Genomic DNA, 15,132 nt, shown 5'->3' on the forward strand with positions numbered 1-15,132 from the left:
CCTCAATACAGACCTGTTCTTGGGCAGATCATGATAACGCTCCTCAATACAGACCTGTTCTTGGGCAGATCATGATACCTGCTCCTCAATACAGACCTGTTCTTGGGCAGATCATGATACCGTTCCTCAATACAGACCTGTTCTTGGGCAGATCATGATAACGTTCCTCAATACAGACCTGTTCTTGGCCAGATCATGATAACGCTCCTCAATACAGACCTGTTCTTGGGCAGATCATGATAACGTTCCTCAATACAGACCTGTTCTTGGGCAGATCATGATACCGTTCCTCAATACAGACCTGTTCTTGGGCAGATCATGATACCGTTCCTCAATACAGACCTGTTCTTGGGCAGATCATGATACCGTTCCTCAATACAGACCTGTTCTTGGGCAGACTCATGATAACGTTCCTCAATACAGACCTGTTCTTGGGCAGATCATGATACACGCTCCTCAATACAGACCTGTTCTTGGGCAGATCATGATAACGTTCCTCAATACAGACCTGTTCTTGGGCAGATCATGATACCGTTCCTCAATACAGACCTGTTCTTGGGCAGATCATGATACCGTTCCTCAATACAGACCTGTTCTTGGGCAGATCATGATAACGTTCCTCAATACAGACCTGTTCTTGGGCAGATCATGATAACGTTCCTCAATACAGACCTGTTCTTGGGCAGATCATGATAACGTTCTCAATACAGACCTGTTCTTGGGCAGATCATGATAACGTTCATGCATCATCTTATAACCTACTATTGAGTCAAATCAACCGGAGATCTTTCCATGGAAATTGTAGTTTAACATACGCCCGGTCCGACATGATTGTATTGTTTTCGCTTCTAAGAGACGCACTGTAACCATTGTTTGTTGTATCTTCAAAATAAAAGCTCAGGAGAAGCTTTTCTTACTGTGTTATTGACTGTATGTTTTTATTCCATGTGTAACTGTGTTGTTTGTGTCGAACTGCTTTGCTTTATCTTGGCCAGGTCTCAGTTGTAAATGAGAACTTGTTCTCAACTGGTCTACCTGGTTAAATAAAGGTGAAATAAATAAGATTGTATACTTGTAAACATGTTTTATTTTCTTCAAGCAGAAATGAAACTTAATAATCATAACCAAGTAATATGTTAAAAACAAGAGTACAACACTGTTAATATAATGTTAGACAATCAGGTTCCTATCATAGTAAATCTAGGTTTTAATGGATTGTCAAAATGCTTTAGTAGTTTAGGAAATTTAAAAAAATTGTGTATGGACCAATCAGGTTCCTATCATAGTAAATCTTGGTTTACCATATTGAGTTTAATACCATATTGGTTTAATTGGTTTTAATCTTGGTTTTAATGGATTGTCAAAATGCTTTAGTAGTTTTCTTAACAGGAAATAAAAACAGCCCTCTGCTTTGTGAAAGACCAAGGACCAGAACTGAATATTCAGGACAGAAAGGAGAGCTGGTAGCAGAGAGAGACACAATCCTGGTCCTGGATCAACTGTAACCTCTTCTATAATAGTTCAGAGCAAATGATGAATGATCCAGGATCTGTAATTAGTAATTGAACCTGGGAACGAGGTTGAGGATTTGATGGAAGAGAACACAACCTTATAACAATATGGTGTCAAAAACACAGTAAACGACATGACAGATGATTCTGTCTAAGCCCCAAATGGCACCCTATTCCCTATATAGTGCACTACTTTAGACCAGAGCCCTATAGAACCCTATTCCCTATATAGTGCACTACTTTAGACCAGAGCCCTATGGAACCCTATTCCCTATATAGTGCTCTACTTTAGACCAGAGCCATATGGAACCCTATTCCCCTATATAGTGCACTACTTTAGACCAGAGCCCTATGGAACCCTATTCCCTATATAGTGCTCTACTTTAGACCAGAGCCATATGGAACCCTATTCCCCTATATAGTGCACTACTTTAGACCAGAGCCATATGGAACCCTATTCCCTATATAGTGCACTACTAGCCTTATGGGCCCTGGTTGAAAGCAGTGCACTACATAGGGAATAAGGTTCCATTTGGGCCTGATTTCAGAATCAGGGTGCGTAGATCTCCCCACTACAGGTCCCTGTTGTTGCTGCTGAGTAGTTTGGGGTAGGAGGTTCCGATGGATCGCCCCTGACGATACACCACCATCTCTAGCAGGTACTCGTCCACCTTCACCACGGCCGTGGTCACCTGTACATAAACCACAAGGCTAACGTTAGCCAATACATCCACCCATTTATATACTGGCTAGGGTTCTCCTCATCAACACCAACGTTGGGCTGCATCCCAATTCACAACCCTTTTCCAGAACTGTGCTGATTCAGTCTGGAGGGGTCATGTTATGTATTCAGTCTGGAGGGGTCATGTTATGTATTCAGCCTGGAGGGGTCATGTTATGTATTCAGTCTGGAGGGGTCATGTTATGTATTCAGTCTGGAGGGGTCATGTTATGTATTCAGCCTGGAGGGGTCATGTTATGTATTCAGTCTGGAGGGGTCATGTTATGTATTCAGTCTGGAGGGGTCATGTTATGTATTCAGTCTGGAGGGGTCATGTTATACTGGTCAGAACAGTAGTTTATTCAGCCTGGAGGGGTCATGTTATGTATTCAGTCTGGAGGGGTCATGTTATACTGGTCAGAACAGTAGTTTATTCAGCCTGGAGGGGTCATGTTATGTATTCAGCCTGGAGGGGTCATGTTATGTATTCAGTCTGGAGGGGTCATGTTATGTATTCAGTCTGGAGGGGTCATGTTATACTGGTCAGAACAGTAGTTTATTCAGCCTGGAGGGGTCATGTTATGTATTCAGCCTGGAGGGGTCATGTTATGTATTCAGTCTGGAGGGGTCATGTTATGTATTCAGACTGGAGGGGTCATGTTATGTATTCAGACTGGAGGGGTCATGTTAACTATGATGATTTCTGGTTGATAAGACGCGTCATCAGGGTTGTTCAGGGAACCATGAGTAACCCAGCCTGAGATCTGAGATCGAGCACTAGCTCCCAAGCTAATGTCTTCTAGGGCCTAGGCTTCAGCACTACAGGCCAACACAGTCTCATCGACCCAGGTTTGAACAACCGCTCACCTTCTCAGTCGACGCGAGGAAGAGAATGGTGAAGAGGGCGACCTCGAACTCTGGGCTGACCCCGATGAAGGAGCTTCCCACAGGCTTGACCAGGCCCTTCCAGCTGAACTGCAGGTTCAGAACGGGTCATCCCCATCTGGCAACAGAGGTCAAACAACAGGTTTTTTTTACCTTGTCAGCTCGCACTGTAACTGTAGCAACCTTCCTGTTATAGGCCCAACTCTCTACCCACAAGGCTCCCTGCCACCCCTATAATAAAAGGCTATTCATGTGTTATATGGTATTTTAGGATGTGACTTCATCTGACTGACACATAGTGTAACGGCTGCTCTTCGTTGGTCGAAAGAGAGCTCGACCGAAATGCAGCGTGTTGGTTACTCATGTTTTTAATAGAACAAATGACGATACATGAAATGACAAAAACAACAAACGGAACGTGAAAAACCTATACAGCCTGTCTGGTGAACACTAACACAGACAGGAACAATCACCACAGAAATGCAAAGTGAAAACCAGGCTACCTAAAATACGGTTCCCAATCAGAGACAACGAGAATTACCTGACTCTGATTGAGAAACTCATTGTAAAACTCTAAACAACACCCCTACTCAGCCGCAATCCCAAATACTACAAACCCCAATACGAAAATATAATATATAAACCCATGTCACACCTGGCCTGACCAATTATATAACGAAAACACAAAATACAATGACCAAGGCGTGACACAAGAGTGGGAGTTATTAAAGTCACAGATGTGATATAATGACTATAATAAACTTGATAAACGTGCGTGTGGTGTACATAACATTTTTAAATATAATATTATTTAGTTAATATAATGTACATTTAATTTTAAAACCTTTATTTCTGAGTCAAGTCAGTTAAGAACAAATTCTTATTTTTAATGACGGCTAGGAACAGTGGGTTAACTGCCTTGTTCAGGAGCAGAACGACAGATTTGTACCTTGTCAGCTCCAGGGATTCGATCTTGCAACCTTTCGGTTACTTGTCCAACGCTCTAACCACTAGGCTACGCTGCCGCCCCTCCCCTCTAACCACTAGGCTACGCTGCACGCCTCCCCTCTAACCACTAGGCTACGCTGCCGCACGTAACATACGGTTAAATATAATGTATGATTTGGGACGTTTTTACAGTGCTGGCCACAGTTTTGGGTGTCTTGAAATCAGTTAGTAAAATGTAAATACTAAAAAAAGAAGAAAAAAAACACAAAAGTTGAACTAATTACCAGAGCAAGACAACAACCATAGAGCTACATTTCTGAAAACAAGTATCTTGTGTATGGACCTGTGAAATGTAACTATGCTGATAAGTTAGAGATTGTTCTAGAATGTCTTACAGTGTTCCTGTTGCCCTGGGCCTTGTAACCCTTGTAGTCCACATTGCCATGCTTCTCCTGCAGATAGAACTGAACCCAGTTGTGGAACCCCGTGATCTCCTTCCCTTTCTTAGACTCACCAACAAACACATGCTCAAAACCACAGAGTCCTCACTGTATTGGAAACATAAGAAAATATGTTTAAAAAAAATATGTGATCAGTCTCTCTCGGTCTCGGTCCTTGTGTGTCTCTCTCTCACTCTCTCCAATTCAATTCAATTCAAGGGCTTTACTGGCATGGGAAACATATGTTAACATTGCCAAAGCAAGTGAAATAGACAAATTAACAGTAAACATTACACTCACAAAAAGTTCCAAAAGAATAAAAGACATTTTAAAATGTCCTATTATTTGCAAATCTCCCTCTCTCTCCCTCTGCGTGTCGCTCTCTGTCTCATTCACACATACAGGTACAACTGGTCAGAACAGTTGCCACGGCACAAACCCCTTGGGCGGAGAACTTTGTGGGCTATACTCGGGCTTGTCTCAGGATGGTAAGTTGGTGGTTGAAGATATCCCTCTAGTGGTGTGGGGCTGTGCTTTGGCAAAGTGGGTGGGGTCTGTGCTTTGGCAAAGACCCATCCTTCCCTGTTTGGCCCTGTCCGGGAGTCCTCGGATGGAGCCACAGTGTCTCCTGACCCCTCCTGTCTCAGCCTCCAGTATTTATGCTTTAGCGGTTGTGGGGGTGGGGGCTAGGGTTAGTTTGTTATATCTGGAGAACTTCTCATGTCCTATCCGGTGTCCTGTGTGAATTTCGGTATGCTCTCTCTAATTCTCTCTTTCTCTCAGAGGACCTGAGCCCTAGGACCATGCCTCACCTGACATGATGACTCCTTGGTCCCCCCGACCACCTGGCCGTGCTGCTCCAATTTCAAACTGTTCTGCCTTATGCCTTATTTGACCATGCTGGTCATTTATGAAATCCTTTGAACATCTTGGCCATGTTCTGTTATAATCTCCACCCGGCACAGCCAGAAGAGGACTAGCCTGGTTCCGCTCTAGGTTTCTTCCTAGGTTTTGGCCTTTCTAGGGACTTTTCCTAGCCACCGTGCTTCTACACCTGCATTGCTTGCTGTTTGGGGTTTTAGGCTGGGTTTCTGTGAAGCACTTTGAGATATCAGCTGATGTACAAAGGGCTTTATAAATACATTTGATTTGATACAACTAAAACAAGCTCAAACTGTGGGCATAATAAAACACACACACACACACACACACACACACACACTCACCCTCCACTGCGGTCTCGGTGGTAGAGTCTGAAATCACATGTTATAGAGCTGCCTCTTGAACTGCTGCTGGTCTGACGGGAGTGACCCTTACTCACCAGGTACTTGTGGGCACACTGACACACACACACACACACACACACACACACACACACGGATTAGACCGACCGTCAGTACACATTGCTTTGTGTGTTGTGGAGTCCACACCTGAGGCTAAATAACAAGACAAAACACATGTCCACAGTGACAGAACACCATCTGACTAACTCATGGAGATTAAGGGCCTGTCTCAGGAGTCCAGGCCAAAGAACTGACAGGTTAAGGGCCCTTCTCCAGAACAGACAGGTTAAGGGCCCTTCTCCAGAACAGACAGGTTAGGGCCCTTCTCCTGAACAGACAGGTTAAGGGCCCTTCTCCAGAACAGACAGGTTAAGGGCCCTTCTCCAGAACAGACAGGTTAAGGGCCCTTCTCCAAGAACAGACAGGTTAGGCCCTTCTCCTGAACAGACAGGTTAAGGGCCCTTCTCCCAGAACTGACAGGTTAAGAGGCCCTTCTCAGAACAGACAGGTTAAGGGCCCTTCTCCAGAACTGACAGGTTAAGGGCCCTTCTCCAGAGGCAGACAGGTTAAGGGCCCCTTCTCTGAACAGACAGGTTAAGGAGCCCTTCTCCTGAACAGACAGGTTAAGGGCCCTTCTCCAGACAGACAGGTTAAGGGCCCCTTCTCCAGAACTGACAGGTTAAGGGCCCTTCTCCCTGACAGACAGGTGGGCCCTTCTCCTGAACAGACAGGTTAAGGGCCCTTCTTTCCCAAAACTGACAGGTTAAGGGGCCCTTCTCCAGAACAGACAGGTTAAGGGCCCCTTCTCCAGAACTGACAGGTTAAGGGCCCTTCTCCAGAACTGACAGGTTAAGGGCCCTTCTCCAGAACAGACAGGTTAAGGGCCTTCTCTGAACAGACAGGTTAAGGGCCCGCTATCTGACAGACAGAGTTAAGGGGCCCTTCTCCAGAACAGACAGGTTAAGGGCCCTTCTCCAGAACTGACAGGTTAAGGGCCCTTCTCCAGAACAGACAGGTTGAGGCCCTTCTCCAGAACAGACAGGTTGGGCCCTTCTCCAGAACAGACAGGTTAAGGGCCCTTCTCCAGGACAGACAGGTTAAGGGCCTGTCTCCAGAACAGAACAGGTTAAGGGCCCTTCTCCAGAACAGACAGGTTAAGGGCCCTTCTCCCAGAACAGACAGGTTAAGGGCCCTTCTCAGAACAGACAGGTTAAGGGCCTGTCTCCAGGAGTCCAGGCCTGAACAGACAGGTTAAGGGCCCTTCTCCAGAACAGACAGGTTAAGGGCCCTTCTCCAGAACAGACAGGTTAAGAGGGCCCTTCTCCAGAACAGACAGGAGTCTTGGCTATGGATCTAAATCAAATCAAATCAAATCAAATTTATTTATATAGCCCTTCGTACATCAGCTGATATCTCAAAGTGCTGTACAGAAACCCAGCCTAAAACCCCAAACAGCAAGCAATGCAGGTGTAGAAGCACGGTGGCTAGGAAAAACTCCCTAGAAAAGCCAAAACCTAGGAAGAAACCTAGAGAGGAACCAGGCTATGTGGGGTGGCCAGTCCTCTTCTGGCTGTGCCGGGTAGAGATTATAACAGAACATGGCCAAGATGTTCAAATGTTCATAAATGACCAGCATGGTCGAATAATAATAAGGCAGAACAGTTGAAACTGGAGCAGCAGCACGGCCAGGTGGACTGGGGACAGCAAGGAGTCATCATGTCAAGTAGTCCTGGGGCATGGTCCTAGGGCCGCGGTTCAGTTGAAACTGGAGCAGCAGCACGGCCAGGTGGACTGGGGACAGCAAGGAGTCATCATGTCAGGTAGTCCTGGGGCATGGTCCTAGGGCTCAGGTCCTCCGAGAGAGAGAAGGAAGAGAATTAGGAGACGCACACTTAGATTCACACAGGACACCGAATTGGACAGGAGAAGTACTCCAGATATAACAAACTGACCCCAGCCCCCCGACAAAACAATGCAGCATAAATACTGAAGGCTGAGACAGGAGGGTCAGGAGACACTGTGGCCCCACCCGAGACACCCCCGGACAGGGCCAAACAGGAAGGATATAACCCCACCACTATGCCAAAGCACAGCCCCACACCACTGGAGGATATCTTCAACCACCAACTTACCATCCTGAGACAAAGCTGAGTATAGCCCGCAAAGATCTCCTTACGGCACAACCCAAGGGGGGCGCCAACCTGACAGGATGACCACATCAGTGAATCAACCCACTCAGGTGACGACCCCCTCAGGGACGGCATGAGAGAGCCCCAGCAAGCCAGTGACTCAGCCCCTGTAATAGGGTTAGAGGCAGAATCCCAGTGGAAAGAGGGAACGGCCAGGCAGAGACAGCAAGGGTGGTCGTTGCTCCAGAGCCTTTCCGTTCACCTTCCCTCCTGGGCCAGACTACACTCAATCATATGACCCACTGAAGAGATGAGTCTTCAGTAAAGACTTAAAGTTGGACCGAGCTTACCTCCCCCCCCACATGGGTAGGCAGACCGTTCCATAAAAATGGAGCTCTATAGGAGAAAGCCCTGCCTCCAGCTGTTTGCTTAGAAATTCTAGGGACAATTAGGAGGCCTGCGTCTTGGGACCGTAGCGTACGTGTAGGTATGTACGGCAGGACCAAATCAGAGAGATAGGTAGGAGCAAGCCATGCAATACTTTGTAGGTTAGCAGTAAAACCTTGAAATCAGCCCTTGCTTTGACAGGAAGCCAGTGTAGGGAGGCTAGCACTGGAGTAATATGATCAAATTTTTTGGTTCTAGTCAGGATTCTAGCAGCCGTATTTAGCACTAACTGAAGTTGTTAGTGCTTTATCCGGGTAGCGGAAAGTAGAGCATTGCAGTAGTCTAACCTAGAAGTGACAAAAGCATGGATTAATTTTTCTGCATCATTTTTGGACAGAAAGTTTCTGATTTTTGCAATGACGACAGAACTTAGCTATATGTGCTGAACCAAGCAATAAGGACTATAACCCACACTTTTACCTGTGGGCACTCAGAGACAGATCACACACACACACACACACACACACTACCTTCATGACCTCGGTCTCCAGAATGGCATTGAGGAAGAGATCGTTCTCTATCAGCTCCTCAGAGGTGACGGTCTCCGACACGCCTGTAGACATCTCATAGTTGTCCAGGAGACGCATAAACACTGCACACAAGAAGCATATATCACTCTGACCTCTCTGCACACATACAACAGTCACCCACGAAGCATCACTCTGAAGACTGCTTTGTGAAATACTGGCTATGCCTTGAATAACAGGAAGAGAGGAGAGGAGGTAGAGAGAGTGAAGGAAGGGAGGAGTGAAGGAAGGGGCGGAGTGAAGGAAGGGCGGGAGTGAAGGAAGGGAGGAGTGAAGGAAGGGGCGGAGTGAAGGAAGGGAGGAGTGAAGGAAGGGGCGGGTGAAGGAAGGGGCGGAGTGAAGGAAGGGGCGGGTGAAGGAAGAAGGAGTGAAGGAAGGGGCGGAGTGAAGGAAGGGGCGGAGTGAAGGAAGGGGCGGAGAGTGAAGGAAGGAAGGAGTGAAGGAAGGGGCGGAGTGAAGGAAGGGGCGGAGTGAAGGAAGGGGCGGAGTGAGGGGAAGGGCGAGTGAGGGAAGGGCGGAGTGAAGGAAGGGGCGGAGTGAAGGAAGGGCGCGGAGTGAAGGAAGGGGAGGAGGAAGGAAGGAAGGAGGAAGGAAGGGGCGGGTGAAGGAAGGGGCGGAGTGAAGGAGGCGGAGTGAAGGGCGGAGTAAAGGAAGGGGCGGAGTGAGGAAGGGGCGGAGGAAGGAAGGGGCGGGTGAAGGAAGGGGGCGGAGTGAAGGAAGGGAGGGGAGTGAAGGAAAGGGGCGGAGTGAGGAAGGGGGGGGAGGAAGGGGCGGAGTGAAGGAAGGGGCGGAGTGAAGGAAGGGCGGAGGAAGGAAGGGGCGGAGTGAAGGAAGGGAGGGAGTGAAGGAAGGGAGGAGGAAGGAAGGGGCGGAGGAGGAAGGGCGGAGTGAAGGAAGGGGCGGAGTGAAGGAAGGGAGGAGTGAAGGAAGGGGCGGAGTGAAGGAAGGGAGGAGTGAAGGAAGGGCGGGGTGAAGGAAGGGGCGGGGTGAAGGAAGGGCGGAGTGAGGGAAGGGCGGAGGAGGGAAGGGGCGGAGTGAAGGAAGGGCGGAGTGAAGGAAGGGCGGAGTGGAGGAAGGGGCGGAGGAAGGAAGGGCGGACTGAAGGAAGGGGCGGAGGAAGGAAAGGAGGAGTGAAGGAAGGGTGGAGTGAAGGAAAGGAGGAGTGAAGGAAGGGAGGAGTGAAGGAAGGGGCGGAGTGAAGGAAGGGCGGAGGAAGGAAGGGCGGAGTGAAGGAAGGGAGGAGTGAAGGAAGGGGCGGAGTGAAGGAAGGGCGGAGTGAGGAAGGGGCGGAGTGGAAGGAAGGGGGGAGTGAAGGAAGGGGCGGAGTGAAGGAAGGGGCCGGAGTGAAGGAAGGGGCGGAGTGAAGGAAGGGGCGGAGTGAAGGAAGGGGGGCGGAGTGAAGGAAAGGAGGAGTGAAGGAAGGAGGAGTGAAGGAAGGGCGGAGTGAAGGAAGGAGGAGTGAAGGAAGGGCGGAGTGAAGGAAGGGCGGGTGAAGGAAAGGAGGAGTGAAGGAAGGAGTGAAGGAAGAAAGGACTTACAGGCGTAGGTCTTGATGTTTTCAGTTTGCCCTCGTTGACATAGGCGAACAGAGGAGCCCTCGCCATGTCTCTGGCAGTGTTACTACCCTGGGCCACGTAACCTGCCTTTCCCTGGATGACAAACATACTATATGAATAAGACCATCACATCTCCCAACAACACCATGAAAACTGCTCTGTGGGCTGACCTCAACCCTGTATAAGCTAAGGTCCTTTCCTGTCTTTATTTGGATAGCGAGCTCCCAGTCACGTTACCTGCCTCTCTAAGGGAGTCAGACCACAGTACACGTAGTGGCAACTTCATTAACCTTTTCTATCCTTGAAACTGGAAGCAGAAACATGTGCCAACCAGGTATTCCTTTGGAATGAATGAATGACAGATCTCTTGCATGTAAGTCGTCCTGAACCTGATGTTTTTAAAAGAGAGTATACCGTTTTCAAATATAGCATCAAAAGGAAAATAGTGCAATTTGTACAATTTAAAAAAAACTAATATTTCACAAATGAATTTGAGGTTTTTATAATAAAAACATATGTATTAACAGTGTTACAAAACATTGGCTGGACCTCTTTAAAAGTCAGGTAGATCAATCATTACCCTCTTTCTGTTTACAAAGCCCTGCTCCACAAACTTCCAACTTCCCTGATGTCACTGGTAAGATTTAAAATGACCAGTTATCAAACCCGTTCACAGGGTTGGTTAACTCTGGGACTCCGCTGGTTTATAGAGAGTTAGGAAGATCAGCTTTTCATTTCCTTCCACCTTACGTGTGGAATGATCTAAAATACATTTTAAAATTGGAGGAATTTCAGGCGGTTAGAGGACCATCTAAATCAAATCAAATGTATTATAAAGCCCTTCTTACATCAGCTGATATCTCAAAGTGCTGTGCCAGAAACCCAGCCTAAAACCCCAAACAGCAAGCAATGCAGGTGTAAAAGCACGGTGGCTAGGAAAAAAAACTCCCTAGGAGTTACAACCCTGAGGATACGGACATACAGGGCTATCATAGACAACCCTGAGGACGGGAACAAGTACAGGAGTAGAAGCCTAGCATTTCAGACAGTTGTTAGGGATCCCTCTAGGGCATTTCAGACAGTTGTTAGGGAACCCTCTAGGGCATTTCAGACGGTTGTTAGGGAACCCTCTAGGGCATTTCAGACAGTTGTTAGGGAACCCTCTAGGGCAGGGGTGTCAAAGTCAAATGGACGGAGGGCCAAATAAAAAATTTAGCTACAAGCCGAGGGCCGGACTGTTCCGAATGTTCATTGAAAAATTTTTAAATGACGCATATAGTCTAGTGAACCTAATTGAACCTACTGAAAACCTAACAAATATATTCCAATATGATCAGATAAATAAAGCAATATTTTCTTATGGCTCTGTCAGTAATCTTTAATTTTCAACAGACACAAAAGACAAATTTCCTTTATATAAAAATCCCCATAACATGAACATTAAATGAAAGAAACCGGTATTCAAGGCACCATCAGTAGCCTATATTTCTATTTTAGCAAAAGTGGGCTAAATTTACTTCAAAGAAAAAAACAATAATAGCAATTTTCTATCATCCACTCAACTGAAATATTTTTAAAATATAATTGGATTGAAATACAATAAAATAAAGTGCAAAAATCTATTAATCAAAAACAACACTTTGTTTAAGGAGAAGTAACATGCCTCGTTTTAATTCCTCTGCCTTTGTAGCCTTTGTTCCATGTCCATATTCTTGTTTTTGTCCGCGTGTTTCGTTTCATAATGTCGTCTCCAGATTATACTCTTTCAGTACCGCCACACTTTCTCCACACAGAAGACACACAGGTTTTCCAGCTACCTCCGTGAACATATACTCCGACTCCCACCTTGTTTGAAACCCCGGTTCTCAGTGTCCACCTTCCGTTTTGCCATTTTTGATGGGTATCTGAAAGTTAATTTTACTGTGATGCTGACGACTGCTGTGCCAATAAATATTGAAATGAAGCAGCCTACTGCTCGGTGCGTCACCGTTGCATTGTGGGAAATGTAGTATTGCTGCGGTCTGCGGGCCGGTTCTAATAATAAATCAAGATCATCCCAGGGGCCGTAAAAACCTTCCTCGCTGGACGGATGTGGCCCCGGGGCCTTGACTCTGACATATGTGCTCTAGGGCATTTCAGACAGTTGTTAGGGGACCCCCTAGGGCATTACAGACGGTTGTTAGGGGACCCTCTAGGGCATTTCAGACGGTTGCTAGGGGACCCTCTAGGGCATTACAGACGGTTGTGAGGGGACCCTCTAGGGCATTTCAGACAGTTGTTAGGAGACCCTCTAGGGCATTACAGACGGTTGCTAGGGACCTCTAGGGCATTTCAGACGGTTGTTAGGAACCCTCTAGGGTATTACAGACGGTTGTTAGGAGACCCTCTAGGGCATTTCAGACGGTTGTTAGGAGACCCTCTAGGGCATTACAGACGGTTGCTAGGGGACCCTCTAGGGCATTTCAGACGGTTGTTAGGGGACCCTCTAGGGCATTTCAGACGGTTGTTAGGAGACCCTATAGGGCATTACAGACGGTTGCTAGGGGGACCCTCTAGGGCATTTCAGACGGTTGCTAGGGGACCCTCTAGGGGCATTACAGACGGTTGCTAGGGGACCCTCTAGGGCATTACAGACGGTTGCTAGGGACCCTCTAGGGCCTTTCAGGCAGTTGTTACATTCCTACCCCATAATAATCTATAAAATCAGATTTATTTATTTTTTAAACCACCAATTGGTTCTGAAACTGAAATATGAGTATACAGTATTCTGATATCTTCCTTCCATGGATCCCTAATGTTCTGACCCTGTTCTCTTGATAAAGTATATAGAGTCTGTCGACAAAATTCTAATTAAAAAGGCACACCGTATTTAAAGGGATGGCTTTAGATTAAAGTACTGAAAGCCCCCAGTTTACAAAACTGAACCAAGTGGGAGGTTTTCAGTGGTTTCATTTAAATATGTGCTTAAGGTAACCATTCCTATAGAGATGGTTGATCACCTGCACAAGCAAATCTGAATACCAAATACTGAGAAGAGCTTACAACAAAACATGTAGGAAAAAATGTCCTATGTCTGAATCAGGTCCTAGGTGTGTATCCTGCCCTGCTCCTATGTCTGAATCAGGTCCTAGGTGTGTATCCTGCCCTGCTCCTATGTCTGAATCAGGTCCTAGGTGTGTATCCTGCCCTGCTCCTATGTCTGAATCGGGTCCTAGGTGTGTATCCTGCCCTGCTCCTATGTCTGAATCGGGTCCTAGGTGTGTATCCTGCCCTGCTCCTATGTCTGAATCGGGTCCTAGGTGTGTATCCTGCCCTGCTCCTATGTCTGAATCGGGTCCTAGGTGTGTATCCTGCCCTGCTCCTATGTCTGAATCGGGTCCTAGGTGTGTATCCTGCTCCTATGTCTGAATCGGGTCCTAGGTGTGTATCCTGCCCTGCTCCTATGTCTGGGTCCTAGGTGTGTATCCTGCCCTGCTCCTATGTCTGAATCGGGTCCTAGGTGTGTATCCTGCTCCTATGTCTGAATCAGGTCCTAGGTGTGTATCCTGCCCTGCTCTATGTCTGAATCAGGTCCTAGGTGTGTATCCTGCCCTGCTCTATGTCTGAATCGGGTCCTAGGTGTGTATCCTGCCCACTGCTCCTATGTCTGAATCGGGTCCTAGGTGTGTATCCTGCCCTGCTCCTATGTCTGAATCGGGTCCTAGGTGTGTATCCTGCCCTGCTCCTATGTCTGAATCGGGTCCTAGGTGTGTATCCTGCCCTGCTCCTATGTCTGAATCAGGTCCTAGGTGTGTATCCTGCCCTGCTCCTATGTCTGAATCGGGTCCTAGGTGTGTATCCTGCCCTGCTCCTATGTCTGAATCGGGTCCTAGGTGTGTATCCTGCCCTGCTCCTATGTCTGAATCGGGTCCTAGGTGTGTATCCTGCCCTGCTCCTATGTCTGAATCGGGTCCTAGGTGTGTATCCTGCCCTGCTCCTATGTCTGAATCGGGTCCTAGGTGTGTATCCTGCTCCTATGTCTGAATCGGGTCCTAGGTGTGTATCCTGCTCCTATGTCTGAATCAGGTCCTAGGTGTGTATCCTGCTCCTATGTCTGAATCGGGCCCCGAGGTGTGTTACCTGCAGCCATTCTCTCTCTACCAGAGTGCTTTGCAGATAGAGTCCATTAACAAGCCAAGCAGTAGTATGGTAACCCTGACATCCGTACCTGTAGGGAGATGGTGTAGTCAGTCCCAGGTTTGAGACGGTTTGTATCCCGACTCCACAGCTGGTTCAGAACCTCAGAGAGCTCGTGGTTCACACCTTGACTAATACACAGACAGGCAATAGACACATCGATATGAACTCGTACTTTCCCATTGCAAATGCAAGAAAAAGACCCTTGCTATAGATATAATGCGACAGTATAAAATTGTTGGGGGGCACAAGCATAGAGATACTGCTAGGGAGATCTATGTTCATCTCTTTCCAGTAACCTAGAGATCTATGTTCATCTCTTTCCAGTAACCTAGAGATCTATGTTCATCTCTTTACAGTAACCTAGAGATCTATGTTCATCTCTTTCCAGTAACCTAGAGATCTATGTTCATCTCTTTACAGTAACCTAGAGATCTATGTTCATCTCTTTACAGTAACCTAGAGATCTATGTTCATCTCTTTCCAGTAACTTACAGAGATCTATGTTC

At 47.2% G+C, this 15,132-nt stretch overlaps 1 protein-coding gene and 1 pseudogene across 1 annotated transcript in view; one reads left to right on the plus strand and one right to left on the minus strand.

Moving 5' to 3' along the window:
* LOC135508927 (uridylate-specific endoribonuclease C-like) overlaps positions 1 to 15,132 on the plus strand; it is a 54,074-nt gene that overhangs the window by 15,569 nt on the left and 23,373 nt on the right. The gene's annotated exons all lie outside the window — the stretch shown is intronic.
* LOC135508417 (uridylate-specific endoribonuclease C-like) overlaps positions 1,065 to 15,132 on the minus strand; it is a 19,833-nt pseudogene continuing 5,765 nt past the window's right edge.

This window comes from Oncorhynchus masou, chromosome 3 (assembly GCF_036934945.1).
Source record: "Oncorhynchus masou masou isolate Uvic2021 chromosome 3, UVic_Omas_1.1, whole genome shotgun sequence".
Taxonomy (NCBI): domain Eukaryota; kingdom Metazoa; phylum Chordata; class Actinopteri; order Salmoniformes; family Salmonidae; genus Oncorhynchus; species Oncorhynchus masou.